We start from the raw sequence: 27,863 nt of genomic DNA, 5'->3' as shown, positions 1-27,863 counted from the left end.
TACTGTAAGATTGCACAGTTACTCTCAATTTCTTGTGCGAGCTCCATGGCTGCTTGCCTTACTAATCGGCACAGCTAAGAAATACATCTCAGGATGCCTGGGGGACATGATGGGGACAGCAATGGTGTCTGATCCAAACCTACTGCCCAAGGCAGCACTCCCTTCCCTGGGGCCCTGACCCTCTGCAGTGGGTAGCTCAGAGCTGCTAAGCCTTGCCTGGAGGTGACTTGCTTACGCAGCTAATGTTTTTTCTGCAGAATATCATTGAACAACCCTCCTCATCCCACTTCTCCGTGTATTCATCACAGTGCTGCTGCTGCTCTGCTTTCACAGTGTGTGATGCACAAAGGTGTGAAGAGCATTTTGTACCTGGTCCCCACATCAGTACAGGTCAGTGAAGAGCCCTTGAGATGCTCTTGCAACTGCTACTGGCATCATTGCGATTTTCTTTCCAGGGGATTTATTTGATGCTGCTCTTGGTCCTGAGCCTCCGTAGCATCAGATAACTTTTAATGAGCGCTGGGTGCTTTTATCTTTGGTGGAGGAAAGGGATTTTACCATTTGGAATTTAGCATATGAAATATTAACTAATATATATATATATTTAATTTTTGTATTGAATATTATATAGCAGCATAGTATGAATATTAAAACTTTAATACAATGTAGATGTCAGAATGAGTTGTAGTGATAAAACCTAAATGAAATATATTTGCCTCCCTGTTTTACTTACAATGGCAGAAGATTTTGAAGTCAAAACAGACTTGTTTCCCTTTTCAACACAAGTTTCTTTGTTCTACAAGAAACCATTCTATTTGAGATTGTTTAGGATTTTTCTAACACACATGGCTTGAAGACCCAGGGCTTTAATGAGCACTGAGGCTAAGATGTGCGGTGATAGATGAGAGTGCTGTCAACTCTCCTATCTTCTCCTCCTGTTCTTTCCTATTTGTGCCTCTCCCTCGCCCGTTCTTTTCCTAGGAAGGAGACATGCGTACCTGAGCCTGGCTGATGCTCTCTTGGCAGCAGGTGGGTATCTCTGAGGGTTGGTGGGAAGGGATGCCAACTCTGATGCTCAGAGATAACGCTCAGGCAGGCCAGAGAAAACAAGCAGCCCCTTTTCATGCAACCTTTGCTGAGCTCAGATAGCGTGTACACAGCCCAAGGTGTTGCTTGAAAGCCACGGCAAGGATGAATTTGCTGTGTGCGCACATGAAATCCTGCCTGGTGCATGGTGGGGAGATGGGGAGGCTGCCCCGAGTGCGTAGGGAGGATGCTTCAAGTCCTCACGGCCCAGGCAGTGTGCAACCAGACTCTGGGGTGGGGGTGATGACCTGCTTTGGCCCGGCCCATCTTCTCCTGCTGTTTGGCTCTGTTCTCTTGGCTCCTTGGTAAGAAAGGGATGAAAGAGCTTCCTTTGAAGTTTTAGCTGCCTTCTCCTGCCAGTAAGGCTGATCCTTCAGACCTTGATGGAAGAGTGCAGAAAAACTGCACATGAGCCGCTGAGAGGCTGGAGGGAAAGTCGAGAGGATGAGGGTCTCCCTGCCATGCCCTGCTGACGAGCAGGGCTATGCTGGCACGGTCTGGATTTGCTGAGATGCTGAAAGGCTGTGGAAATGTCCGAGCTGGCTTGGGATGGGACTGCGGTGCCCAAGAAACCCTGGGGAGCTCTGCTGATGGGTCGCAGCAGAGAGCTGCCTGGGGGTCTGTCGCAGCAGGACAAGTCAGCTAGCCTTGTCACCATCCTGACCATACTTTTGATGGCCTGGGGAAACAGCCCTGTCCCATAGGCAAAGGCCACCAGGACGGGCAGGGTGTTCTCCCCTGGCTCAGGTCAGCAAGATGAAATTGTGATGCATGAACACGTGGAACGTGCTAAAGGAGCAAGTGCAGAGCAAGCAGATCTCTTGGTGTAGTGCTTACGTACGTGAGGTTTCCTTTTTCTTTCATCTTTTTATCTACGTTCTTTTTTGAAGGAGCAGCAGATGAAAGATTCACATCAAACCCCTATCAAGTGCGTTAAAGGAAATGTTTTTGGCTTCATGGATTGCTTTGAAGGAACCGGTGGCAAAATGAACTAGGAAGGTGTGAAAGACACCCCAGTTGGTTTAGCTGCATTTCTAGTGTCAGAAATTTGTTCTCTGAAGTAATTAAGATGCAGGTGTTTGGAAAGGGTGCACGAGGCTGCATCGGTAAGATACACTTTTGCTCAGCTTCTTTGGCTTATGCTGCTCTCCAGGGATAACTGCAAACCGCTCCAAATTACCTCTTCCACTCAAAACAAGTCATAGGGTTTTGGGATGACAAAGTCAGGAGTGCAGAAACCTTTCAAAAGCTTGTCTCTGGATAGACCTGCCTTAAATTCCTTCTTCTTATTGAATGCAATAAATCAGATATGACGGCTTCCTGTAAGAGGAGTAAGATCATGGCCCGGACTGGTAAGACAGCGAATCAGAGTGAAGTGCAGAGGTGCTGCAAAGAGGCCGAGAGTACTGTGTTGGATGCAGGAATGGAGGGTTAGCTGGGCTCTCCCTCCTTCTAGGAAATTGCTTCCCCTGTATCAGTGGATTCGGGACCAGCGTTTAATAATGGGGCAGATCGCACACCATGATTACAAATATCTTAAACAGGGAGATGTAGCGATTTCATATTTTACTGTGTGTGAGCTATAAATCGTACCCCTTGCGTCTAGACATGTGAAGGTTAATAAAACCAAATAAAAAATGAATTCTGTTCAGCAGAGACGGTCACTGATGACATACCAGTGAGCTCCTCAGGATGGGAATGTGATGCTCAGTACTCTGTGCATGGAGTCCCTCATCTCGTGGCCCTGGGGTGCATTCGCAGACGTAGCAAATACCAGCATCTGTTCCTCAGGAAGGAGCTGCTGCTCAGTGGAGCTCCCCAGCTCTTTATATTGGTCCCTCTCATGCAGTGACCACACATCCAGTCCCTCAACTCATTGAGCAAGTGGGTGGTCTTGGGATAAATCAGTTGCAGCATCTTTTGCTGCAGGATGTCATTAAACCCAGTTTTTCCATCCTGCTGAGGGAAATCAAAGCTGGGTATCACTTCTTTGGACAAGCGTGGAGTAATTTTAGGGTCAATAAACCACCTTTCTAGACGTTGTAGGCTCAGCTGTTTTGGTGGTCATAGCTCACCTTGCCCACAAAGGAGAGACTCTGAGGTCCGTTGGCTGCACACAGACAGTGAATGTACTGTGGTCTGCAGCCCTTTCAAGCACCCGCTGTTGGTTATTTGCAATTTTCCATATGATTTTTCCCTACTATTTGACATCGAATCCTGTACAGAGGGAAGCTTTTTGCTCTGGAGCAAATGTAGGTAATGGAAAGGAGACTGCAGGTATGTCCTGTGGGACACAGGCAAAGAGCAGGAGAACCAGAATGTTGGATGGGCCTTGGACGGCCTGATCTAGTGGGACATGTCCCTGCCCATCGCAGGAGGATTGGAACTAGATGATCTTTAAGGTCCCTTTGGACCCAAACTGTTCTATGATTCTATGACAAGATTTTGGCCACAGTGGCACAACCACAACCCTGGAGCACACAGCGCTTTGTTTCTGTTACATCACTTTGCTATAAAAGTGTAGTGGTAATAAGTGTAAGGCTGAAATGCGTTCCTGTGTCTGAGGTGCTTTTGTTCATGGCCATGAGTCCCTCTGCAGTGGAAGCAAACACTCCTTATAGACAGAAGGATGCTCTTGCGGCCAGTGTGGCATCCACAGCCATGGCGATCAACACACAGGGGCCGTATTTCATAATTTCTGAGACGTGGAGGAATATAAAAATCTAAGGGATAGCCGGAGTATGATTTTTACAGATGGAAGGGGAGCATTGTACTTTTTACCACTAGCCACAGAAGGGCTGAAGCTGTATTGAACCCAGAAGCTTAAACAGGTTTTAACAAGCTGGCAAGGAAAGATGGGATAGGAGGGAAGGAATGCTCGCTCCTGGGGAGAGGAGCACCAGCCCCCAGTTTCAGCCTGTTCTCCGAGGGCAAGGGCTGGCCTCAGTTTCCCTTGCCACACATGCAAGGGGCCCAAATGCCAGACCCAGAGTCAATCTCCCCTCCTGGGGTCATGCTGTGCTGCTCAGCGTGATGCTGGGTGGTACTTCACCCAGCTTCAAACTAGGTTTTGGGATTGGATGCTGTGCAGCCCAATGAATCTGGACTAACACAACCTGCTGAGCAGCTGCCTGGCTGAAACAACTTGTTGGCAAACTTGCTATTTCCCCAATCGGTACTCATTTTTCTTGCCCCCCTGCCCACTGTTAATGTTGGTAGTCCCTAGATGGCCCTGTGTGATGTGGGCAGAAGAAGCCCCATGCGGTTCCTGGCTAAGAGGCACCAGTGAGAGCTGAGCACCAAAATACAGATTGACAGGAACATTCAGGTTCCCTCCAGCTTTGTACTTGGGCACCTTTGAGGACCACTGGGACTCCACGTCTGTGGCTACAACTGCTATTTCTCTCCGAGCTCAGGCAGGCACAGGCCATTCAGCACCAGCCTGTTCCTTGAGGAGTGGTGGTTGCTGAGCAGATGAGAAATCTGCCTTTAAATTGGAGGCATTTGTAAGCGTGGCTTGCTGGATTTGTAGGGAAACGTTATTGACCTGCTGTTCTATTGATTTATACGTTTACCTGGGGTTTGCAGCCTCACTCCTCTTCCTGGCCGTTTGCTCCGGGGCTCTGCTGGCACATATTGACAGGAGTTATTCCCTCATTGCCCTGGGCAGGGGAGCAGGATAGGGCTGACAGGGCTGCAGCACGATCCCACCCCCGGGTCTGGCTCAGAGCTTCAAGGCAAAGTTCATTCATGGACCCTGGTGTGGCACAGCACTGTCCCAGTAAAGAAATGTCTTTTCTGCCTTTCGGGCTCAATTATCTGCTGTGGCAATCCATAGGAGACAGACTACACCTGATGAAACCTCTCTAAAATATTGCCTTGCAGTCATATGCAGCAAAAGCAAAGATTTGAAGGAAATGGCAAGTTTTTAAAGAAACTTCCAAATTCCCCCTCTTTGGATGATGACGTCTCTCGGGACATAACTAAGAGGAGGTGTTGTGAATACTGATGACCCAAAAGAGGCCATCAAGAAGAAACGGCTTCCTCTAGACGCTGCCTCAGCATCTCTTGCCAGGTGATACCCCCCTGATCCTCACCCTTTGCCCTTCAGAAAGAGCTGGCAAAGCCGCTGAGCAGCTCACGACACTAAGTCGAATGGATAAACTTAATTCTGCTGGCTGGAAAATCCACAGCAGCTGGGGCAGAGCGCAATTGCAGCCAGCGGTGAGCCTGTGTCCCCAGCTCCCTCCTTCTAGGCAGGGCTGGCTTGTCACTGTCCTGGCCCCAACACCACGGCTCCGGGGCTCCCCCAATCTCACAAACCCCTGTAGGGCTGCCCTTACACCTCTGTGGATGTGGCCATACTCTGTTGGGCAGCAATTTAATACACAGACAGTGCCCACAAAACCCCGTCCTGTTTTTCCATCTGTGTTTCCCAACCCGTTGGGACCAGGGCAGGTGAGTGTGATGCAGTGAGAATCGTGTTGCTGGTCTCTCTTCATCTCAACTTTGGGGTTCCTGGTCCCATCCTGGCATCTTAAGAGCAGCTTCTCAAGGAGCATTTGGGGCATAGGGTGGGGAAACGGGTTTTACTGTTTTGGGAGGAAAAAAATCAATCCTCCATTCTGGTGTGAAAAGGCATAGAAAAGGAGTTGTCTGCTTAAGGGGAGAGAAATACCGATCATATTGAAATGGGGGTAAAATCAGGGAGGCTTTATCAGGACCATTCACTGAGAAAACTTGCAGTTACAACTGTGTATGTAAAAGCTCAGATTTGAATCCACAGAAACATTTAGGTCCTACTAATCCTGCAGTATTCAGGCAAAACTCCTATGGGGTCCAGTGGGGGCCTTGCTCAGAGCCTGGAAGTTTTACCTTACTGATCTTTAAAAAATGCTAAAGAGTTTAAAACCACCGGCTGACTTACCTGGAGAAAAACAGTGGGTGGTGGCAACGCTGACACTTGCACATCATGGTCAGAGTCAGCACACAGCGTCCTCACAGAGGCACTGGGCTTTTCTTTGTCCTTTCCCATTCACCGTACAGTAAGAGGAAAGGGATGAAAGCAAGAACCTATAAAGTTTCTCTTTCTGTGCTGTCAGCTCTCCTTCCACACCCCCTCTTTTATTTCCTTTGTGCTTGGCTGGGCTGTGAAGTCCTCTTTGTTCCTGGCTGCCCTCTGCCCTCGGTGCGCAGCAAAGATGCCAAATGGCCAGCGCGGGGTCACCAGAGGAGCATTCTTAGGACGAGATGTGCTTTGTTAGCAGCGGCCCTGCCACGTGTCTCTGCCCACAGACAGTGGTGCTCACTGTGAGCTGCACAGGCACTGATGGAACCCAGGAGGTGAAGCTCTTCTACAGCACGGGCTACCAAAACGTCCCCATGTTCTGCTAAGGAGGCCACGAGCCATACCAGCACCTTGAGGATCTCATCTCCCAGCACATTGCAGTGGGATTCAGACACGTGAGGGCTTTTAAATACCAGTTAGTGCTGCAAAACATGGTCCCTGGGGCCAGTTGTCACTGCCCTCATGCTGGGGTGGTGGGCTTTGCTTCTGGGCTGCTCTGTGCTGGGGCTGCTGTGGCACAGAGCTGCCCCTTGTGCCCAGATACAGTGTGGGATGCACCCTGGGCACTCAACTGGCAGGAGGAAGAAAGACATGAAAAAATATTCAAATTTCTGTTTTTTGCTTGCTGCAGTTATTCTTCGGGCCCCATCTCTTTCCCACGTGGCCAGAGTTTTACCATTGGAGGCAACTGGATTGATGAATACCCTTCTGCAATGTTGTTTAAACCCCAAGTTAAGTGGAATGAAGAGAAGTGCTTAAAAGCAGTGGTCTTTGATTTTCAGGATCTCCACTTTCCAACATGTGATGGGGAGAAGAGCGGTCCCTGGTGTGCTGTGACCCTGCCGGTGTCTGGGCTGTGTTGATATAGGTGCAGCTCCTCATGAAGCACATCCCTGCTTAGAAAATGGCAACTTTGGGAAAGCTGGAGATAAAAGAACAACCTGATGTAGAAAGAGGAGCTCTAGTGAGGAGCCTCTGGAGAATTGCTTGAAAATCAGAGATGAGAAGTACCCACCAGACAGCTTGAAAGGCTGAGGCAGGACCAGCTGCTGTGGAGAATGCTCTTGATGCCACATGAGTCAGCACCTTCAAAGGAAGGACGGGAAAAATGGTGACTGTTGATAGCAGGGAAATTCATGTGCTCAGACAGCACTTGGGCTGTGTCCTGAAGTATAAACCTCTGTAACTTATATGGTGTTTTTTCTCTTGTGTTTCAGATGGCTGTGGCTCTTCTCACCATCAATCTAAACGTCCGATCAGCTCGAGCTCTGCACCACTGAAACCTCAGAGACAATTTGCGGCAGCACCTTCAGAGGTTAATGATACGTTATGGTAAAGTGGTTAGTTTTAAATTCAACACTGTCTGATTTCACTCTCTGTCCTCTTGTAGTAGTGCTTCTGAAAAGAACCAGCCACGGCATCTGACTTTCACCTGATTATTAACTTTTTTTTTTCTCTTTAGTGGTTCTTTTTCGCTTCCTGGTAATTGGTGCTGGGTTGCTGGGGGGAAGCCATCTGCGTGACTGGAGAGATTTAAAGAGTCAGTAACAGAAGGGATGTTATCAGAGTCTGGTGCTTTAGAAGGCTATGGTAATCCAAAGCTGATTACAGCTGGGCTGGCGCAGCGGGAAATTTGGGACATATTGGACACCGACACTTTCCGGCAGCATCAAGCAGCGTGGGGCCGTCTGTGCATCTTGGGAGGGGGGCTCTCCTCTGTGTTTGGCACAGAGGGGGATGAATAGTCACCCTTTCCCATTGAGATCACGACTGCTGGTCTTCTTTACCAAAGGAGGTGGTGGGGAGGAAAAAAGCAAGTAGGCAAAACTAAAAAAGGAGGTGGAAAGCACCGTACCTGCTCACTGAGCTGGTGGTAGGTACACGGTTGTAAGGGTGAATGCGACCACAGCCAGCGCTTGCATTCCTCTGTCTGACAAAGTCCCATCCAGGGCTGCTCCCCCTGCACAGGTCAGCCCCGCACTGCCTTCCTCAGAGTGCAGATTTATGGCCTTGGGCTTGGCCACGCTTCTGTGTTGACCCCGATGAGTAATGCAGCCTGTGCACATCAAGCACATAAATTCCCAGTGTCAGAGGGAGTGATGATGTATCCCTGCTGGGGCATAGAGGTGTCTCACAGAATCACAGAATCACAGAATCACACAAGGTTGGAAAGGACCCATTGGATCATCGAGTCCAACCGTTCCTAACACTCCCTAAACCATGTCCCTAAGTACTTCATCCACCCGTTCCTTAAACACCTCCAGGGAAGGCGACTCGACCACCTCCCTGGGCAGCCTGTTCCAGTACCCAATGACTCTTACTGTGAAGAATTTTTTTCTGATATCCAACCTGAACCTCCCCTGACGGAGCTTCAGGCCATTCCCTCTAGTCCTGTCCCCTGTCACTTGGGAGAAGAGGCCAGCTCCCTCCTCTCCACAACCTCCTTTCAGGTAGTTGTAGAGAGTAATAAGGTCTCCCCTCAGCCTCCTCTTCTCCAGGCTAAACAACCCCAGCTCTCTCAGCCGCTCCTCATAAGACTTGTTTCTTATGAAGACTCACGCTTCTGTTGTGCTTTAATAACAAATATAGGGGCATTGATCCCCTTCTGTCCCATAAATAATTGCCAAGGGGAGTCGCGCTGCTGCTGTCCTTGGAAGAGGCTTTTGGGTCAGTGCTGAGGCCACTGGGCAGGAGCGGGCTGTGATTTTGGGATGCTTTTTGCTCTCAGGGCAGCCGTTATACACAAAAGAGCGAAGCCCCCTGCCTGACCCCATACTGTGGTCAGGCCACGCAAAGACGTTCCAGTCCAGTTTGACCATAGCTCAAACTATGCAGAGATGGGAACCTTTTCCCTCGGCTGCCCACTGGGCACTTTCCTCCACAGCAGGAGGCTTTCTCGCTGCTGTGCCTGCATGGGGGAGCCTTCACAGCAGATTCCAAGCTCTGCAAGTTGTGGTGTGGCTCTTTCTCTTTATGCTGGGTGGGAATGGCTCTATGCCAAGAGGATCTGCGGCTAATCTGTGCTGCTGGTGCGTTTGTGAGCAGAAACAGGGCTTGCAGTGGGCATGTTCTCCCCGGTGTTCCTGCTGTGATGAGGGCGCTGTATCCTAGTGGTACAGCCAGCACATAATGGCAAAAGAAAGCAAACACCTGTAAGCCACTCCTATCCCAGCCTGTGCTTGTGTAGCTGGGTTTTGGGGGGTTTAATGTTTGTGTCTCTGCAGGCTCCCAGTCACGCGCTCATGCGATGAGGTGTGTCCCCTGCACTGGCTGCGGCTGCTGGCTTCGGCAGAGCCTTCAGGTGACACATGAGGCTGTGCTCAGGCTGCCCTGGATCAAACTGTGTTATTGATTACTGCTTTGATTCCCACTGCTTTATTTACTTGCTCAGTAATAATTTGCTTAATAAAACCATGCTATGGTGACTACTGAGTCCCCGAACCTTTTGATTTCCAATTGCATTCCCAGCCTCAAAATCACTGGAGTTTCTGTGTTTCCATTGAAGGGTGACGTAGGGTTTATATCGCATAATTTGGGGTTGTATGGGCTGACCATTGCTCCTTCATTGATAGGTACCATCTTTGGATGTCTGGGTGGTTTGAAGAGCCCGTTGGCATGAGTGCATATGGGGAGACCTTGTCCTGGGAATCTCTGAATGCAAATTCCAGGAGAAGAAAAGCAGCAGCAATTCCCGGTGACCCTCATACTCCAGCTGGAAGCACTGGGCACAAAAACTCAGCAAAAACCATGATCCTTGCACAGGCATGGGTCTTACCAGACCGCTGCTCATGCAAAGACAATTTGATTTATGTGGCAGCGTTCCATGATGAGGGCATCATCCTGCTCATTAGTCCAGCACCAAACACAGCGGAGCCCTGGCTGTGGGGCAAGCCGGCAATGGAAATATGAACTATTATTAATAAAAGGAAGCAAAAAGTGGAGTTTGCCAGATGCAGCCACGCTGGGGGTTGTCAGGAAATGACAACACTGCGTGCAGGCTCTGTGCAAGATTAGAAAGTGTTTGGCAATTGTCCCCCTGAGTCTTTAACCAGGAATGGACAACATGCAAATACAGTTAGTTAATCATTGCAAAATAGGACAGGGTTTCCAGGGATAGAAGGCAATTTTATTCTTTCATTATGCAGGCTCTTCGCTCTCATAAGTTGAAGAGGAATTCATATTTTTTTGTTAAAAAAAAAAGAAGCAAACAAAAGTGGGTGGAAAGGTTATACTGTGGAGGTGCTTTTGGAGACCCTTGCTGCTCCTGGGGGTTGGAGCCAGGGACAGTGGGGCTGTGCTGGAGGCTCCTTTGGGCTTTGTGATGACACAAGGCTTGGTCCCAGTTTTGAAGCTGGTGTCACCCTTCCCAGTTACAGCGGAGTTTGGTGCAAGCTTTGTCCCAACCTTATGTATAGAGCAGCTATTAACCCCAGGGATGGCTGCAGCCATCTGTGGGGGAGATTGCAAGGCTGGGGGAGCCAGTTTGGTCCCATGAGTAGATTTGTCATACTGAAATAAGGGCACAAACCATAAAGGTGTGTGAGCATGAGGCAGGAGCTGGTGGTGCCTATGGGACAGTGTGGCACAGACAAGGAGCTGTGACCCCAGTCTGGACCCCACCCACAGCAAAGATGTGATATTTTCTCATCTCTCATTTTCTCATTTGATATTTTCCTGAACTTTCCATCAGTGAAAAAAAAAAATGTTCCTGTTTAGCTTTCAGTCTAATTTGGGATGAAAATGAAACACTGAAATATTCCTTTGGCCCGAGGCGGTGTTTAGCCAGCTCTATTAATACAGCTGGATGCATATTAATAGCTGGGCTGTGTGGGAGTGGGGAGTGTGTTCAGCTATGCCTCAGTACCACTTTCAGTCCCTGGGATGCAGGATGTAGTGCCTCTGGCTCTCCAGGGCTGCGGCGTGGCTCCCCGTCTCTGTGTCCCATGGGGCAGCAGCCAGCGGGACCCATGGCTCTGCATCCCCTCTCACATCTCCTTCTGGCTGCTGGGGCCACCCAGCCTCTGGGTGCAGTGTGAAGCTCAGAATTCTGGGTGCTTTTGGGTGCTTTTGGGTGCTTTTGGCTGGTTTGCTGCCTCTAGATGGCACTGACCCAACGCACATGGTTCAGGAACAGGACAGCTTCTGAATTATATATTTTCCCTCCCTTGGGTTATTTTTGTTTTGGAATCCTGTAATAATGGATGTTGAGTTTTGGCAGCAAGGTGCTGATTACAGAAATAATCGATGCCATTGAGAGAAAAGAGCCTGTCCACGCCAGGTTCTTCCCTGCTCTCTTTCCACGGGAGCCGGGGCTTTGTGGGCACCTCTCCCATGGGTGTGAGGTGCGCAGGAACACTGGGCCAGGAGGATGTTGGCCTGTGGGCTGGAGGAAAGGTTCTCCTGGATGCCCTCGTCCTTCCCCATGTCCTTGTTGCGCTGATGTGAGTTTCCCTGCACGGGAAGTTGGCAGTACCGTCTGCACCCAGGCAGGTCCTCAGCTTCGAGAGGCATCCGCTGTTCTGTTCTCGGTTATCCCTAGTAACAGCTTTGCTCTCTAAATCCCATTTTATGCTTATTTCCACATCCCTTGAGTCAAGCAGCAAGAATCTGTCTTAAACCCTGGAGCAACATGAGATCTGTGGAGCTTGAGGATGCACCATGGACCAAAGGCACGAGGAGAGGGAAAATTCCCGTTCCTGCTTGGCCTGCAGTGGAGGGTAAAATGATCCAGCCCGGGTGGGAAAGGGGATTGCAGATGTTGCCTGATCCTGGTCCATCCCCTCCCTGCAGCATCTGTGCCTCCAGCACCCTCCTCCTCCCTCCCTGTGGGGACCCGGATGTACTTTTCCCAGCATGGGGTAAGATGCTGGGAAAGACTTTAGAGACAGACTTAGACACATGGGATGCTGCGGTGACTTTAACAGCCAACAGCTGTCAGAAAGGCTGCAAAGCCACGACACCTCCACCGAGCAGGAGGTTCTTGAGCCCTCGCTGCCTTCCTCCAGCTGGAGGGGGGATTACTTACCTGACGGAAGATAAAGCCCCCAAGGTCACTCATCCCTGAAAGGCTGCTTACACTGCCCTCTATGAAATAACCAGAACATTTTCAATAGCATTTTCTTGGCCTCGTGGTGGATAATAATGTGCGGAGAGGGAGAGCAGGGATGGGGCTGCTTAGGGCCAGTGAGTTGCAGTGGAGCATCTCTCCAAAGTGTCTGTCTGGGATGCTGTGAGGGTAAAGAAGGGTCAGAAGACTGATCTGATTGCCTAATATGCTTACTTAGGATATTGTATATATATTTGCCTGTATATGAGCATATATTTCTTCGTATTTCTTGACAATCTGCCATGAGCTGCCTAAAGGACAGTGTGGCATTATTTAAGCTTTATTTAAAGGACAAGCCAGGGGAGATTTCTGGGAAACTGGGGCTATTCCCAACACAGCAAGGGAGGGGAATACTTAATTCCCTCCTTTCCAGCACAAATTAGCAAAGTACGCGTCGCCTTAGCAGTTGGGAATAAAATTAGGTTGGGAAACTTGTATAATGCAGGAGGCAGCTCTTCTTCCCGGGACTGCCATTCTCGCTGTCCTGATTTCTCAGAGACAGACGTGTCACTGTGTCTGAGACCCTCACTGGGGTGTGCAGCTTCCCCAACAAACCTGGAAAAAAGCAAATTTAAACCTATGGCCACACTTGTGGCCAGTGTTGTGTCAGGAGGACTCGCCAGCATGAGAAACAGTGGTGGCTAATTAAAAATCAGTAGAAGAGGGTTAAAAACTATGCATGGCTTACAAGATGCTTTAAGTTAAATCCTCACCTGGGAATGGGTTTGCTACGAATCCCATGGTGTCCCAATGGGGAAGACCTAAGGAAGTTACATGAAAGCCTCCTGGTTTTTAACCCCATCCCATGCACTTTGGGAAGATCTGTTGGGTTTTCAGCTCTTGGAATAAGCATTATTGCTTCCAACAAGAAAGAATCACTGAAATACATATTTTCAAGGAGATTTTTGGAAGGATCATAATGTCATTGAAAGAAAGATGGATGTTTGGTTTGGATGAGGGCTCATAAATTATCTGGGGGACAAGTGCGTCTATTGGGAAATAGGAGTGTGGGTAAAAGATTTGCACAATCTTCTATTTGCAGAGTTATAAAATCTTCTAGAAATGTTTCTTTTAGGATTTGCAGTATGTATTTAACTCTTCCTCCAGCAAATCTTTCTGCTTTTTATTTTTATTTACTAAATAGTCAGCATGCTTGGGAAGCCCAAACGAAAGGAGTGGGCTTCCTGCCTCTCTTATTGAGGGAATATGAATCTCAGGTCCCTGTTCTGGTCCTGGTAAGACTCTGTTTGCCTTCCTAACTTTCAGCTCTGATTTTTTTTCCAAGGCTTTTCTCCTCCCTGGAGAAAAACATATGGACATAATGTTTCAGGATTAAAAACAACTCAGATTTTCTTATTCCCTCTCGCAGTGGTGAGTGTCCTCTGGGTGGTCCCACCACTCCCCTAACACTATGGCAGCTGCTTAGTTACTTGCTGGACGGGGAAAGGCCCTCAAATATTGGGTGGAAGCAACCAGGAGTCTGTGGTTAATTTGTAGTTCTGCACAACCAAAGGCTCAGCAAAGCAGCAGAAGGAGCAGGTTTGCCAACCTGCCGGAATACTGGCAGTTTTTGGGATAGGAGAGCAATGGCAGAGCTTTGCGTTCCTACATTCCCCTGGGAAACAGGGAGCAAGGTCTAGTGCCTGGAGTAACACAGAGAAAACAAATCCTCCAGCCGCAGAGACATAAAGATTAGGAAAATCAATCGAGAGCATTTATAATGAATAGTAAATAAGCAAACATGGGCTAGCTGTCTACGCAGGTATAAAGCTTCATCAAGAGGCACTGGCGACATCCTGATAATGGCTTGCATTTAATAACAGGATTTAATGTCCCTGTAAAGGGAGCAGGCAGTCATCTGTCGTCAGAACTGCAAGATAGAGTTTTCTTGTATTACACTTTCACAAATTGCTTGTGAATTAAGGGCAGGTGGTGGCAGGGCACAATTCCATCCCTTCCCTCTTCCCGACTGGAGCAGGACTCGCTGCTGTGGATGTGCAGAGGGTGAGTGACAGGGTCTGGGAGACCAAATCCCCGTCTGACTGGTGGGGGAGTGATGCCCTGCCCCCAAAGCAGTGTTTTGGCTGGTGTGGATGGGGCTATGGCTCCTTGGTAGGGTCTGGCTATAAAGCAGAGCCTCGCTGAGGCCAGGCTCTGCATCCTTGATGCTGCTCTTACAGGTGTACTCATGGACCTGTTCCCAGGCTGCACAACCCAACCCCCCCGCAGCACAGCCCAAGCTGGAGATGACTTGGCTCTCAGCTCTACAGACCATCCACCATAATTCCAGACTTTTCCACCCTATTACAGCCCTGTTGCATCCCAGGATACTATCATAGGCAGCTCCACTTCCCTAGAAACTCTGCATGCTCTGGATGTGCAGGCATCCCCTAGGAGCCTGACGGGGGGTGGGTGGTATGGAGCAGCATCTCTGCCCCCCTGCCCGAATCCCTGCTCAACAGCCAGTGAGCTCCTGGGGCGGAGGGGAGGAGAGCCGTGAGCCAGGCGAGCGCACGCTGCAAGGCCGTTTGCAGGCTGTATCAAAGGGGTCTGTTGATATCCTGGTAACCACAGGGGTGAAACTTGATTAGTTGGCGTTGTGATCAATAATTAATGATGGTTATTTATTATTTGTTAAGTGCCGACACTGTGTTTGCTTCCAAATCCCCCAATGCATATACAGCCTTGTTCGGCGTCCCTGAGTTGTGCTTTTATATTGCTCGGAGGTCACAAAAGATTTTACAGAAAGAATATTTTAGAAAGTGTAATCCTTTGTACGGAGAGAACAGAAACATCCCACTGCTGTAAAATTAGCCGTAACCAGGGAGAAAAAAAAATCTCTTCTTTTTCTTAGTAGTTTGATTTCAGGACGGCTCTCAGCCAGCTCAGAATGGCATAATCTGCGGGTCAGGAGTCGGTACAGGAGTACTGTGAGTTCATTTCTACAGCTTCGCTGTTTCATATGAACTCAGAGCTGCACCGAGTGCATCAGAGCGAAGAGAAGTGAGATGTAATGCAGCTGGATTTTAAAAGATTTGAATAATTTAGTTGGCTGTGTCGTGGGCAGAATGTGCCACTTGTGGTACTTCTGAAGCTGTGCTGATGCCTGAGGGCTGCGATTCATCCCAGGGCAGAAGGTGAGGGAAGGAGCTTGGCTTACCTTTAGCTGCGTGGAGGGATGTTGGTGCACACAGTCCCTGTTGGCGGTGGGTGGGAGGAAGAGGTATAGCTCTTAGGAGAAATGGTCTGTGTCTTGGGTTTGACTCTACAATAGCAGGGATTAAACAAAAAGAGAAGGCAGTGTGATGGGATGGAGAAACCAGGTGGTGGTGGTGACAACAGGACAAAATACTTAAAGGTTCAGGAATTGATATGGATGCAATCATTTGGACCCTTGTCTGAAAACCAGCTTCCTCTGGGCATCCTGCAGTGGTAGGAATAGCTGCTGGCGGGCAGGGAGGGAGCTGTGGTCACTCCGACCACTCCCTGTGCCCTCATAGGGATAATCTCCACTGTGCTGAGCACCATCATCTCCCTCCTCGGTATAGGATGAAAACAATGCTGATTTGTTTTTCTTTTAAGGGGAGAAAGATATGCAGCTGGGATTTGAGAAAACCCCATGAATGGTTATTTAAGTCTTTACAGCCCCTTCTCAAAGGTCCCTTGGCTGCCCTGGGGACCACAACTCACTGTTAGCAGGAGGGACAGGAAAGTGCTTGTGGGGACCAGGGTCCTTGCCAGCGGAGCTGCCATCTCTCCTACTTGAACATACTGGCTTGCGTTTTATTTTAATGAACTTAGCAGCTTTTTGAAGTTAATTATATTTCTCATTCTATTGCTCTAGGAGGTTAGGGACCCTCTTTTAATTTCTGACCTAGATGTAACTTCAGCTCAATCCCCCAGCGAGGCAAGTCTGGTGCTGCCAACACCCACGGGAGCTCCCTGTGTGATCTGCAGGGCTAAGGGTACCCCCACAGAGCCCATCAGCCACTTAATGCAGCGTGTGTGTGTGCATATATATATATATATATATATAGGCAATCCAGGTTAAAACCTGCATCCGAGCCTGCGCTCCCCAGAGCACCGTCCAGGCTCGCCGCTGCCGTCCCTTTGCTCCTGCCCGTCTGCTCTGTGGCTGCCTCGTAAATCCCTTCCATTCCTCATGCCCCCATTAATTCTGCTGTGCTTTCGCTCACATCCTTTCAATCTGAGGCTTCACAGCGTTGGCTTGAAGTGGCAAGTGCATGCCTACGGACGGTGCGTGATGGATGGAACTGCGCAGCTTCAGAACAAATGTGCATTGGGTGTCAGCATTATTTGTTGCTGTCTGACAGCAACAAATCAAATTTTTAAGCAAACTATAGATACTATATTGCCCTATTGTTATCTCCCTGGACAATGTGACTTGGACAAATCACTAAAGCTTTGGGCTTGTGGCTTATATTTCTTTTCTTTTGCCAGAAACCTTTCTTACTGTTCCATCCCATCCACATGCAGCACTGGAGTTAATCTCCTTTTGCTATAGAGAGAGAGTTTGGGGTGCGCAGACATTATTTTGTATGGAACACTCTCTAGTTAATCCCTGTTTAGACGCAACAAGAAAGGGAATGAAGGGTTAATGAATCCTCCCCGGAGAGATTAGTCTGGAATGTTTAAGGCTTCTTTAGTCCTGCAACATTTATTAAAGGCTCTTTTTTTTTTTGTTTTATAGTTGTAATGCTCCATTCAAAGAAATCCCTCCTGGAGAATTCTTTCAATTTGGTCTCTAGCACAGAAATAAACTGGCTTATCTGAGATCTTTTAATATCATATTCAGGCTTTTAATAAATGTGAGTTTCATCAGCCCCCTTTTCTTCTTCCTTTCTTTTTTTCTTTTTTTTTTTTTTAAACTGGTGAGATAATTTAATATTAACACATCACACCTTATCACCCAATAACACTTAGTCCCTGTAATCTTATGACAGGCTAATTTCTGTAGCAACATCCCCTGTGTCAAGTCTGCTCCGTTCCATTACTACCCCGGCTGCTCGTGGAGCTGGTAATGAATATTCTGGCTCCTAAGCTTTTATCTAAGGATTATGAAATGAATTTGGAGTTTAGCTTGAGGGAGTTACAGCTTCATTTTGCCTAGTGGAGTTCGTTCATATCATTGGAATAAATCATAGGGGTTTTTTTTAATGCTAAAAATGTAAGATGGAGAGCCAAAAATACATATGTGCAAAATCCTCCAGTGGGCTGGGGTATTAAGTGCAGGATTTGAGAAAAAGGGTTAATTGAAAAGAGAGGTGGGGAGATGGGGAGCAGCTGATGTCTGGCTCCTGGGAAGGAAGAGAGAGGCAGTGCGATGCTCTCGCTGTTTGCGTGGTCTCTCCTATGGCAGTGTTGGTGGATATTAGGTTGTGGTTTGAGCTGGGAGAAGGAGACAGTGGTCCTTTCTCTTTTAGGTGGGTGACCTGCCAAGGTAGCCGCAGTGGGGACCACGCCAGCCTCATCCTGTGTCCCCACTGCACGTGAATCGCTGCCTCTCCCCTCCTGCCTTTCTCGACTGCAACGCCAACAACTTTCACTTAATTTAATATGTGCCGCTCAGAAGGCTGAAGATGAGGTGAGCTCATTTGGCATAATTATCAGATGTGTCAGGAATGTGAAATCCAAGGCAGTGTAACTGTCCTGGAGCCATCACACCTACGACAGCCTGTCGGCTGTTGATGCTGCAAGGATGGGAAATGCACCTGCTTCCTCAAGCAGAAAATAGACTGTTAAAAAAAATTGGTGAAGGCTAAACTGCTATCGTGTTTTTTTTTAATGTATAGCATATGCTCCTCATCCCTGCTCCTCTGCTCCCTTCCTGCATCTCCTTTCTTGGCTCTTGTGAGCCCTTCAGTGGAGTGTTGGGGTGGGAGATGCTGCCCAGGGCAGGGCATGGTGATGGCAGGCTGCGAAACGGGAGCAAGCTGGAAAGGGAACTCTCTCCCACTTGTCTGGTTGAACACAGCTCTGATCACGGGCTGGTAGCCAGGGTATGGGTGCTTTTACTGATATGCAAAACTCTTCCTGGGGTGGAAAAGAAGGTAAAAGAATGTGCTGCACATGGGCTGTGTGTTCAGGTCAGGGGCTGGGGCATCCTCAGCTCTCCTCATCCCCTCCTGTTTGAGGACATCTGAGAGCCAGTTATTCAGAGCACTCCACCGCCACTTTTTTATGGTTATTGTACAAAGCAGCATGGGACAAAATGTGGCTGTTGGAGCAGAGATGGGTAGCTGCTTTATTTTTGTCTGATTTCTGCATGGGTTGCTCTATTACTCCTGTCTTCTCAGTAAATCTCCCATCCCTACCTCCCGGGCACATGATTTGGGGCAGTTAAGCAAGTCTTTAGCCTAAACCCTGGGAAGGACAGGTTCACCAGGCTGAGAAGGGTCACTTTGAAGCTTTAGAGCTGACTTTTCCAAGCTGACAGATGTGTTCTTGCTGTTTATCCCATCCAAATGATGAGCACATCCTCATGGCATGTCCTGATCCAGGTGTTCCTTGCTGAGGGCACCTGTGTTCGCACACTGGCTGACATGTGGGTGCTGGTGTGTGCCAGCCACCATGTGAACAAGGCCTTTGATGGGTTCCACTTTGCGCACACAGCTGCAGCTGCTGCCTGTGAGCCCACGCGCTGCCCTTGGACAAGAGAGTGAAAGGTCCCAAATCACGCCTGTGAGCAGCCGCTGGCTCCTGCAACCACAAGGAGCTGCTATGGGAAGGGCCCAGCTCTTCTGCCAGAGATCATAAAATTGTAGAATAGTTTGGGTTGGAAGGGATCTTAAAGATCATCCAGTTCCAACCCCCCTGCCATGGGCAGGGACACAGCTCAGTAGATCAGGCTGCCCAAGGCCCATCCACGCTGGCCTTGAACATCTCCAGGGATGGGGCAGCCACAGCTTCCCTGGGCAACCTGGGCCAGTGTCTCACCACTCTCACAGTGAAGAAATTCTTCCTAATATCTAGTCTAAATCTGCCCCTCTCCAGTTTATACCCATTGTCCCTCGTCCTATCACCACAAGCCTTTGTGGACAGTCCCTCCTCAGCTTTCTTGTGGCCCCTTCAGGTACTGGAAGGTTGATATAAGGTCTCCTCAAAGCCTTCTCTTCTCCAGGCTGAACAACCCCAACTCTCTCAGCCTGTCCTCATATGGGAGGTGCTCCAGCTCTTTGATCATCTTTGTAGCCTCCTCTGGACCCGTTCCAACAGCTCCTTATCCTTATGTTGAGGATTCCAGAACTGGACACAATACTCCAGATGAGGTCTCCCAAGAGAGGAATAGAGGGGCAGAATCAGCTCCCAAATGCCACCAGTAAGGGTATAAATATTTGGCACTGGGATGCTCCCCTCAGCCAGGTTTTGGCAGGAGGTAGTGATGTTGTGCCTGCTCCAGCATACACCTGGGAAACAGGAGAGCATTAGCAGGTTCAGTCCTGCCCACCCACACTGCGCAGTGCCAAAATTCACCCAGCTGTCCACCTTTCCTTTCCTCAATGAAAGCCGAATAATACATTTGACAAAAAATAATTACCTTGCCTTAAATTGGGTATTAGCATATGAATTAGAATTTAACATATGAAAGGGCTTTTGATGCCGCATCAAATTAATATGGAAAATGACCGTAACAGAATAACAAACTACACTTCAATGCTCTGCTCCATTGAGCCGGGCTGACAGTGTGGTGGCAGCAGGATGATGCCTGAGCTGGAGAGACTGGGAGTGGGGAGCATCGCCTCTGACCCCAGGATTCAGTGCTGCACTGTACCTGCCGTGAGCCTCAGGGCTGGCTCTGTCCTGTTACACTGGGGCTGAGGCAATTCATGCAGGTAATACCCCCCCATTTGTATTCTGGCACTTGCTGCTTATTTATTTGGGCCAGTGGAGGTTTATTTTTGGTCCATGGCTTTTGTTCAGTGTGATCTTTTTGGGTTTTTTTTTTACTGATGATTAACCTAGGACTTTTTTCCACTTGATTTTTAAATGGCCAGGGTGGTTTTCAGCTGCATCGTTAATATAGTCAGGACAGAGAGGATTTAAGGTAGTTGTTGAGGCGTGTTGTTATATTGCTAAAAACAATCTGTAGATATAAATTATTAGTTGCAGGCAAAAAAGTTTCCAGGACAGAGTTAAGCTGTTAAAGACAGGCCATTTATTTTCTGAGGGGAAGGGAAGGAAAACCAACCCCTTATTAAAATATGAAAGGGATGAAGGTAATTAAAGGTGGTTTGAATAACAGCAGTTAAATGAGCTGCCACTCACGGTGCTGAGCTGCCACTTGGGCTCTGTGCATGCTCTTAGACCAACCCAACTGTGAAAACCAAGTATTAGCTCTAAGTTGCCTTCCCTGAAGTTTAAAGTCAACACATTTTTACCTTGTATTTGGAGCAAGAGGATTCGATGGATGAATAGCAGCCAACTGAAGTGCCACAACGTGTTTGCATGTCGTCAGTCATCCACCCAATGCAGAAGGTCTTGGAAAAGATAAGTTGGAAAGCTTGAGATATTTTTCTGGTCAAATAACTGGAAAAAAACTCCTGGGACACCTTTGTAGTGAAAGGTGTGGGGTGGTGGTTGTGTGCAGCAGGACTGGGAGCTGCAGTCATGTTCGCAGTTTTGCTTCACCGGAAGAACGGTGTATGGTGGGGAGGACCATGGCTTACGTGGCTGTGTTGGAGAGTGGGAGGATCTCTAGCCATGGTATAGAGATAGAAATTGAAGATACTCGTATTTTCCTGCACCTCCATCAGAGAAACAGGGCTGGTTTTGTGCCCTGTATCCTGAGTGGGTGCCTGTGAGGCTGGACGTAGTGCTGGTGCTTTCATCCTGACTTTTGAGCTGCCCATGCAGCTCCTGTAATTGCAGACAAGCGGCACCAGTCTGGGCATCACATCTGTGATTAAATACTGCAGGTAGCCTGTGAGCAGCATGGGGAGAAAGAGCTGCCACTAAGCAGGCAGGAGAGACAACACTGGGGAGGGCTTCAGGGGTCTTGGAGAAGAGGACGAGGGTTCCAAATGGAGAGGGAGTTAGCTGCATCTGGGGGTGCGTGGCTAGAGGATTTTCTCCCTTGAACATTTCTCTTCCAGTGCGTGAGTAGATGCTGTGCTCCTGGTCTGAGAGAGTGATGGAGCTTTTAGGACAGCATCATGTGAGTGGGGGTGCATGGCAGAGAAGGGAGTGTGAACCCCTAAACCCAACCCTTTGCCTGCATAACTTTGCTTCCTTGCTGTTATCCTCCATTGTCTGATCAAGCTCTCCATGACTTCTGTTTCTGTTCCAAATTCCCTGAGTGGTGCCTAGGATATTTACTATTTCTAGGGGAATACCTGCTTTTCTCAGTCCCCGCAAAGTTCTTTGCCATGTTTTCACCTCCCTTGCACAGTTTTATGGATGGAACAGTCCTGTTAGCAGCACTGCCCTTGGAGTCTCAGCAGATGCCAACCTCTTTCTAGCACTGGGTGCACCGTCTTTGCAGTCTGCAAAGCCCTCTGTGCTGGCCTGGTCTGGTCCAGATCATAAGTCCATGGCTTCATAGCTGTCCATTTTCTTTCTCTTGCTTTTTTTTTTTCCTTTTTTTGTTTGTGAGCAGAAAACCCTTAGGTTGTACATACGCCTAAGACAGTAATGTAATTATACCTTCCCAGCTGCTGTCTGTAAACGCTCTTGCCACGAGTGCCAATTAACATAAATTCAGATTATTGGGAACTTCAAGGACAAACAAAGTGGGGTTTGTCTAAATCTCGGTTTGTGTGCTGGGGCTTTAAGGTATTTAAGAGCCTGCATTTATGACCTATATCAATTCCTTTTAGCAGGGAAGGGACCTCAGTCTTGTTACTGGAGTGGCAGACAGTTGTGGCCCAGGGTATTTGCTGGGCTGGTTTCTGCAGCCAAGGGGACTGAGGGAGCATTTTGCTGCCCTGACCAGTGAGCTTTCTTTGGCCAGAGGAGCAGAGAGCTGCCTGCTCTGATGGCTCTGCAAGCAAACACAAACCTAAAGAGCTTGCTCTAAATTCATGGCCAGGCAGAGCAAGCCAAATAGAGACAACCACGCTGTGCCCTGAGGGTTAACTACCTGCTGCTGAAATACTAATTGCAGTGAATTATGTCCATCAATTATCACAAAGAGGTTTTCTTCCTGCAAGGATACAGGGGGAAGGCAGGGAGGGAGCAGCCCCTATCCTCTCAAATGAGCTTTCTGCTAATCATCCGAGAGACTGAAGGGTTCAGGAGATCAGTAATGAGTGGGATGTGAGCATCCCTCACCAGCCCTTAACTAGCACGTCCTCGGCCATCCAAAGCATCCCTTTGCCTTAGGAGTCCATACTCTGGTTCGTACTCATGGGTTCCTAGTTGACCCCTGGCTACCTACTGTCAGGAAGGGCTGAGGTGTCTGTGGCCATCATAGGCTGTTTCTCCTGGGATATTCTGTAACCTCCTCGGCCAGGTTGTCTGTGATCATCATAGAAATCACCACCACTTGGGTGCCTTTTTGGGGGTCTGGATTTCCAGTGAGACTCTGTATCCTGCTGGAGCTGTGCTGGAAACACTCAATAGGCTGAGCTAAAACTTCCATTTCCTTCCTTCAGGCAACTATTTTAATTGCAATACTATGATATTACTAATAAAAAAGAGGGATTTCATACTCTTGCTAGCCTTGGGAATCTATTGTTCAGGATGTTTACCTCCCTTTTTGTTCTGAGGAATGATTAATTTTCTCCTTGGACAAGGTTGTCCTCTAAATTATACTAAATTGACGGTAATTTATGTAATATTTCTCACTTCATACAGTAGTGATTTGCTGTTTATAAAACCTCTTGCTCAAGATTGTTTTTTGGTGATGCTCATCTCTGTGTCTGAGCAGTCCTTGAGGGACCAGAGCAACCTCAGAGCCATAGTTCTGCACCTGGAGGTGTCTAGGCTTCCAGGATCTGACCTCAGCTGTCCCTTTGTTTCTTCCCAGTGTGTTCTCTCCTTAGCTGGTGTGCAGAAGCTTCTACTTCTTGCAGTTCTTTTCCAGCCTAAATGATTATATGAGTCTGTTCTATGATTCTATAAAGCATCACCTACAAGTCTCTAGTCAAATCTCCTGCTTGAAGAATGACTGACACCACCGCTAGATTTGGTCAGATGTGGCTCTTTGTGGCCACATCCTGGAAATCTTCAAGGATGAAAACTTTGCCACCTCTGAGGACCTGTCCCAGAGCTACACCAGTCTCTCGGGGGACTTTTTTTTCCCCTAGTATTTACCCCAACATTGTATTTCATGTATGAGTATTTACAGTCTGCCACTACAGTGACGAATCATCCTCAAAACTGCCCGTTGGATCGCTGCAGGCAGCTATCAGGAGCAAGAAGTCCTGTGCATGGCATATTCATCTGGAAAGCAGAGCCCAGGAATGGGACAATCTTCTCCCCTGGCACCTTCAGGTAAGAGTGCAGCCAGTGCTATGCTGGGGGACAGGGACAAAGTCATCTTTCCATTTGGGAAGAAAGGAATGGTGAAGGCAACCTGGAGAAAATGCTGAAGTGACAACTGAATTTTTCCATAGATAAATATGCCCCAGTCCTGCTCGCTCTTATACTTCTGATCTTAAACCCGGGATTCACAGAGCATCACGCTCATCTGCTACAAACCTCCGCAGTGTGAGGAAGGAGCTGTGTTGCAGACAGCCCCCCGAGCAGAGGCCAGTAGCATTTTGGCATGTGTTTTTACAGAAACACCTACCTAAACCCCCAAGGGCTTAACTTAGGCTTAAAGCAAAGGGAAAAGGATGTTTGGTGCCTTTTCTGAAGTTTTGTTGTTTGGTCAAACGTTCCCTGTGGAGGATATAAGATTTTCTCTCTTCTTTACTGCTTTGCCATTAAGGTTTTTTCTTCAGTTCAGACATTCATCTAAGTGAACAATGTAAGTATTTTTGAGCAAATGTTGGCATTAGATTAAACCAACGTTGTAACTAAAAAAAGCCACAACACAATCTATGCAAAAATTCTCAATATTCTGCAATTATGTATGGTGTGAATGCATTGCAGCATCTTCTGTTCAGGGGATACAAATAGGCCTATGCACCATCTGACTTTGTCCATGCACTAATTTCCCAGAAATCTTTCCATCTAACAGCAGAGGGGTTGTTTTTTCTTCTTTAGCAGAGTGTTTGTGTTTTATTGTTGTCCACGGGCTGGGCAGAGACTCATAGATGAGTGTTGGAATCGTGCTGACTGTGTCAGGCATGCAGATGTGGTTGGGTGGAAGAGATAGAATTAGCTGGAGCTGTAGGATAATTCCAATAATTTGGGTTTTCCTATCACTATCTTGTTTTCTTTTTAAGTTATAGGTCACCTGCAAGACCCGTGGTTAGAAAAGCATCAGTGCTCTAGAGGTGCCCAAGGGTCATGGTTGCTACCATGGTTGTGTTCTTCTCTTCTCTTCTCTTCTCTTCTCTTCTCTTCTCTTCTCTTCTCTTCTCTTCTCTTCTCTTCTCTTCTCTTCTCTTCTCTTCTCTTCTCTTCTCTTCTCTTCTCTTCTCTTCTCTTCTCTTCTCTTCTCTTCTCTTCTCTTCTCTTCTCTTCTCTTCTCTTCTCTTCTCTTCTCTTCTCTTCTCTTCTCTTCTGAACCACATGGAAATGGTGCAGAGAAGGAGCTTTGCCATGAGCCTCTGGACTGATGAGGGGGCAGCTAATGGGCCTCTGTGTACTCCAGGCTCCTCTTTGATGAGGAGATGCTGGTGAAGAGGAGTCGTCCTGCTCCTGCAGATGCAACCACCCCTGAAGGTGATCTCCAGCTTAGACTCCGGATGAAGCTGTTCTTCTGTACTTTTTTCCTTTTTATTTCTTTCCCCCCCTCCTTGCTATTGGAAGCAATTCTGCATTTGGGGACTGTCACAGGCTGTCTGGCTCTGTCACTTCAAAGCCTGTGGCACTCAATGGCATTTCTCTCCAGCCCATTCCTGCCCGCGTCTCCCATTGCGGTGCAGCCCCTCCTTCCCTCCTGTGCCCACTGCTTTAATTCTTTATGGACAAAAGCTGACTTTAGCACAAGTCTCCTTTGATCAAAGGGAGCCTTATCCTGTCCCAGAGACAAGCGCATCCCAGGGAGATGGCAGAAATTAGGTCAGCTCTGTGGTGCTTGTCACCAGGAAGACAGGGCTGCGTGTCACCTTCCCTGCTGGCACGGGGGTGCTGGCTGCCCTCCTCCTGCCTTGGGGCAGCTCCCAGGGCAAGGCTCCGCTTAGAGAGGCACACAGGGTCCCCTTATCCTTGCCTGGGTGAGCAGCCTGTCCTCAACCTGCCAGGCTCCCCTCGCTGCCTCCTGCATCCCCCAGGGCTGGAGCCCGGCTGGCAGCTCTTTCTCTTTTATCTCATGGTGCCCTGAGATATCTCAGAGCAAATATCTTCATTCAGGGTGATGCTAACTTCTGCGATGCTGTCAGGATGAGGCTTGTCAGGCTGGCAGAAGAGGGCATACCGGGCTCGAGAAGCCTTGTTAAAAACTTGAATTAATCCCCTTGCCACTCCTGTACCAGCTATGCCACTGTACCACACTGTCATCTACATGATGGGACCAGATCTTACTGGGAATGGGATGGAAAATGTGCTGTTACTGTGACAGAACCTGTTGTGCATCTTTTGAGATGACTTTGCTTTTTTTTGGGTGCCAAGAAACCAGTGGGAGCGCAGGAGGGAAAGGAGTGGGACCTGCAGCTCAGCTGAGCTGGATAGACAGGATCACACCACAGACCCAAAGCAGCATTCAGCTCAGCCTCCTGACCTTTTGTACAGCTCATTAACAAGAAATGCTGAAGAGAGGGAGGGCAGAGCCATTATAGAGCAATTTATATGTAAATGCTTGAAGTACCAAATAGAAGCAAGCCCACTGGCATTCATTAGGAAAAAACATTATTGAATTTTCTTGTATGTGTCTGTGTGTGGTTTTTTGTTCTATCTTGGCAAGTTAAAGCATGCTGTCAACCTGTTTGGCTTCTTGATTTGCCAGCTGCATCCAGGCATAGGTTAGGGCCAGGTTTTCCCCTGCTCAGGTGAGGTGGAAAGCAAGACAAACAGACTCTGGCTTCTGGGGTCCCCCAAAATCCCTGGAAAGGGACATCCCGCCTCCACCACCCGCTTGGGACACCAATGTAAGTGCCCAGTGAGAGGCTTTGCTGTCCCCACACCAATGCAGGAGCTTTGGGTGTTCCCCATCGCCTACCCCACAGTGTGGACCTTGCTTCCCCTTGGAAAGACAGTCCTGAAACTTCATCCTGGAGGGATTTCCAACCAAAGTGAGTTTACCTTTATCTTGATTTTTCTCTGCTGTGAGGTTTTAGCTCCCAGCTGAGGGCTGCTTCTGCCAACAGCAATAGAAACAAGGTAAGACACATGTATAAATTCTTAATCAAACTATTATCTATAATGGCCCCAAGTAGTGCAGCTGGTGGAACTGCTGCTGGAGAGTGTCTTTGCGTATTTGAAGAACAAGCTGATTTTTACTTCCTAGTGCTGTGTTGTCTCTTGTCAAGTTGAGAGTGCACACAGGTGAGTTTGGGGGTCCCAGAACGCAGCTGAAGGCCTGGAGAGTGCCTTGTTTGTGTCACAAACCTGGACTGTAGTTCAATTTGAGGCAGAAAAGCTTAGCAAAGGCTATTTCTGGACTGGAATGACAAGTGGAAGAGCTGCCTGCAATGAAACTTACACTCCTAAGCAGGTCTTTTAGCACCAGTGATCATGTCAAAATCTCAGATCCTTCTCTCACCTCAGCCCCCTGCTACCCTGGCTCCTTTGCAAAGCTGCACAAGTCTGTGAAAACCCTCCCTGCATCAGTTCCATACCCATCAGCAGCAACCATAGCTGGTTTCAGGAGTGTATGATCCAGCAGTGGAGGCACAGTGGAGGCACTTGTTGGTCTGGAGCAGGCTGTTCGTGCAGTGTGGTACCTGGGTTGAGCTGGCTTCCAGCTGGCTGCTTGTGTTTCTGGGGTAACAGCAACACCAAACTGTGCTTGGCATTTTGGGTAACCTTATACAAATGAACGTAAGTACAATAAGATCAAGATCTACCCCACTGACACGGAGATGGGATTGGTTGCCTTGTCAGGTGTTGGCTCAAACACATTTCCAGTCACGCTTCTCAACACAGTGTCTGGAGGTTTCCAAGACAAGCTTTCAGCAGCTGTGCAAGGGAAAGCTATTCAAATGGGAGAGGGGGAAAAATGGAAAATAATCAATGTTGCAAAATGGCTATCAAATATGTAGGAACTCATGTCCTGGCAGAGATGTGTTCATAATCTCTCAAACTATTACCACTGTATCAAACACAAAGGCTCACTCTGGGATGCTTGTGCCCATGGCCAGGCGTTACGCACCCAAAGCAGGTGCAATGAGCAAGTGTGCTCTTGGCCTTACCCCTTCCTCTCCTCCAAACAGCCAATTTACTTTTTTTTGGTAGCTTATATCAGAGTTAAAACCAATTCTTATTCTTGCAATGGGACAAAGACATATTAGCCCTTTCTTCTCTGCGTTAGTGAGGAGCTGAACTGTCGGCAGCTCCTGCAGCAGATGGGTTTGCGATGAGCGCATCTCACCG

The 27,863-nt window shown here is 48.3% G+C and overlaps 1 long non-coding RNA gene across 1 annotated transcript; it reads left to right on the top strand.

Annotated features, from left to right (window-relative positions):
* Nucleotides 1–257: 257 nt before the first annotated feature.
* Nucleotides 258–24,368, top strand: LOC128853857 (uncharacterized). Its single transcript, XR_008452662.1, has 4 exons — nucleotides 258–390; nucleotides 982–1,029; nucleotides 7,372–7,486; nucleotides 23,622–24,368. It is a non-coding gene; the product is annotated as an uncharacterized LOC128853857 (long non-coding RNA).
* The last annotated feature ends 3,495 nt before the right edge of the window (nucleotides 24,369–27,863 follow it).

Source organism: Cuculus canorus, chromosome 16 (assembly GCF_017976375.1).
Source record: "Cuculus canorus isolate bCucCan1 chromosome 16, bCucCan1.pri, whole genome shotgun sequence".
Taxonomy (NCBI): Eukaryota; Metazoa; Chordata; class Aves; order Cuculiformes; family Cuculidae; genus Cuculus; species Cuculus canorus.
The sequence above is the reverse complement of the archived record's forward strand: the minus strand, read 5'-3'. Positions and strand labels throughout refer to the sequence as shown.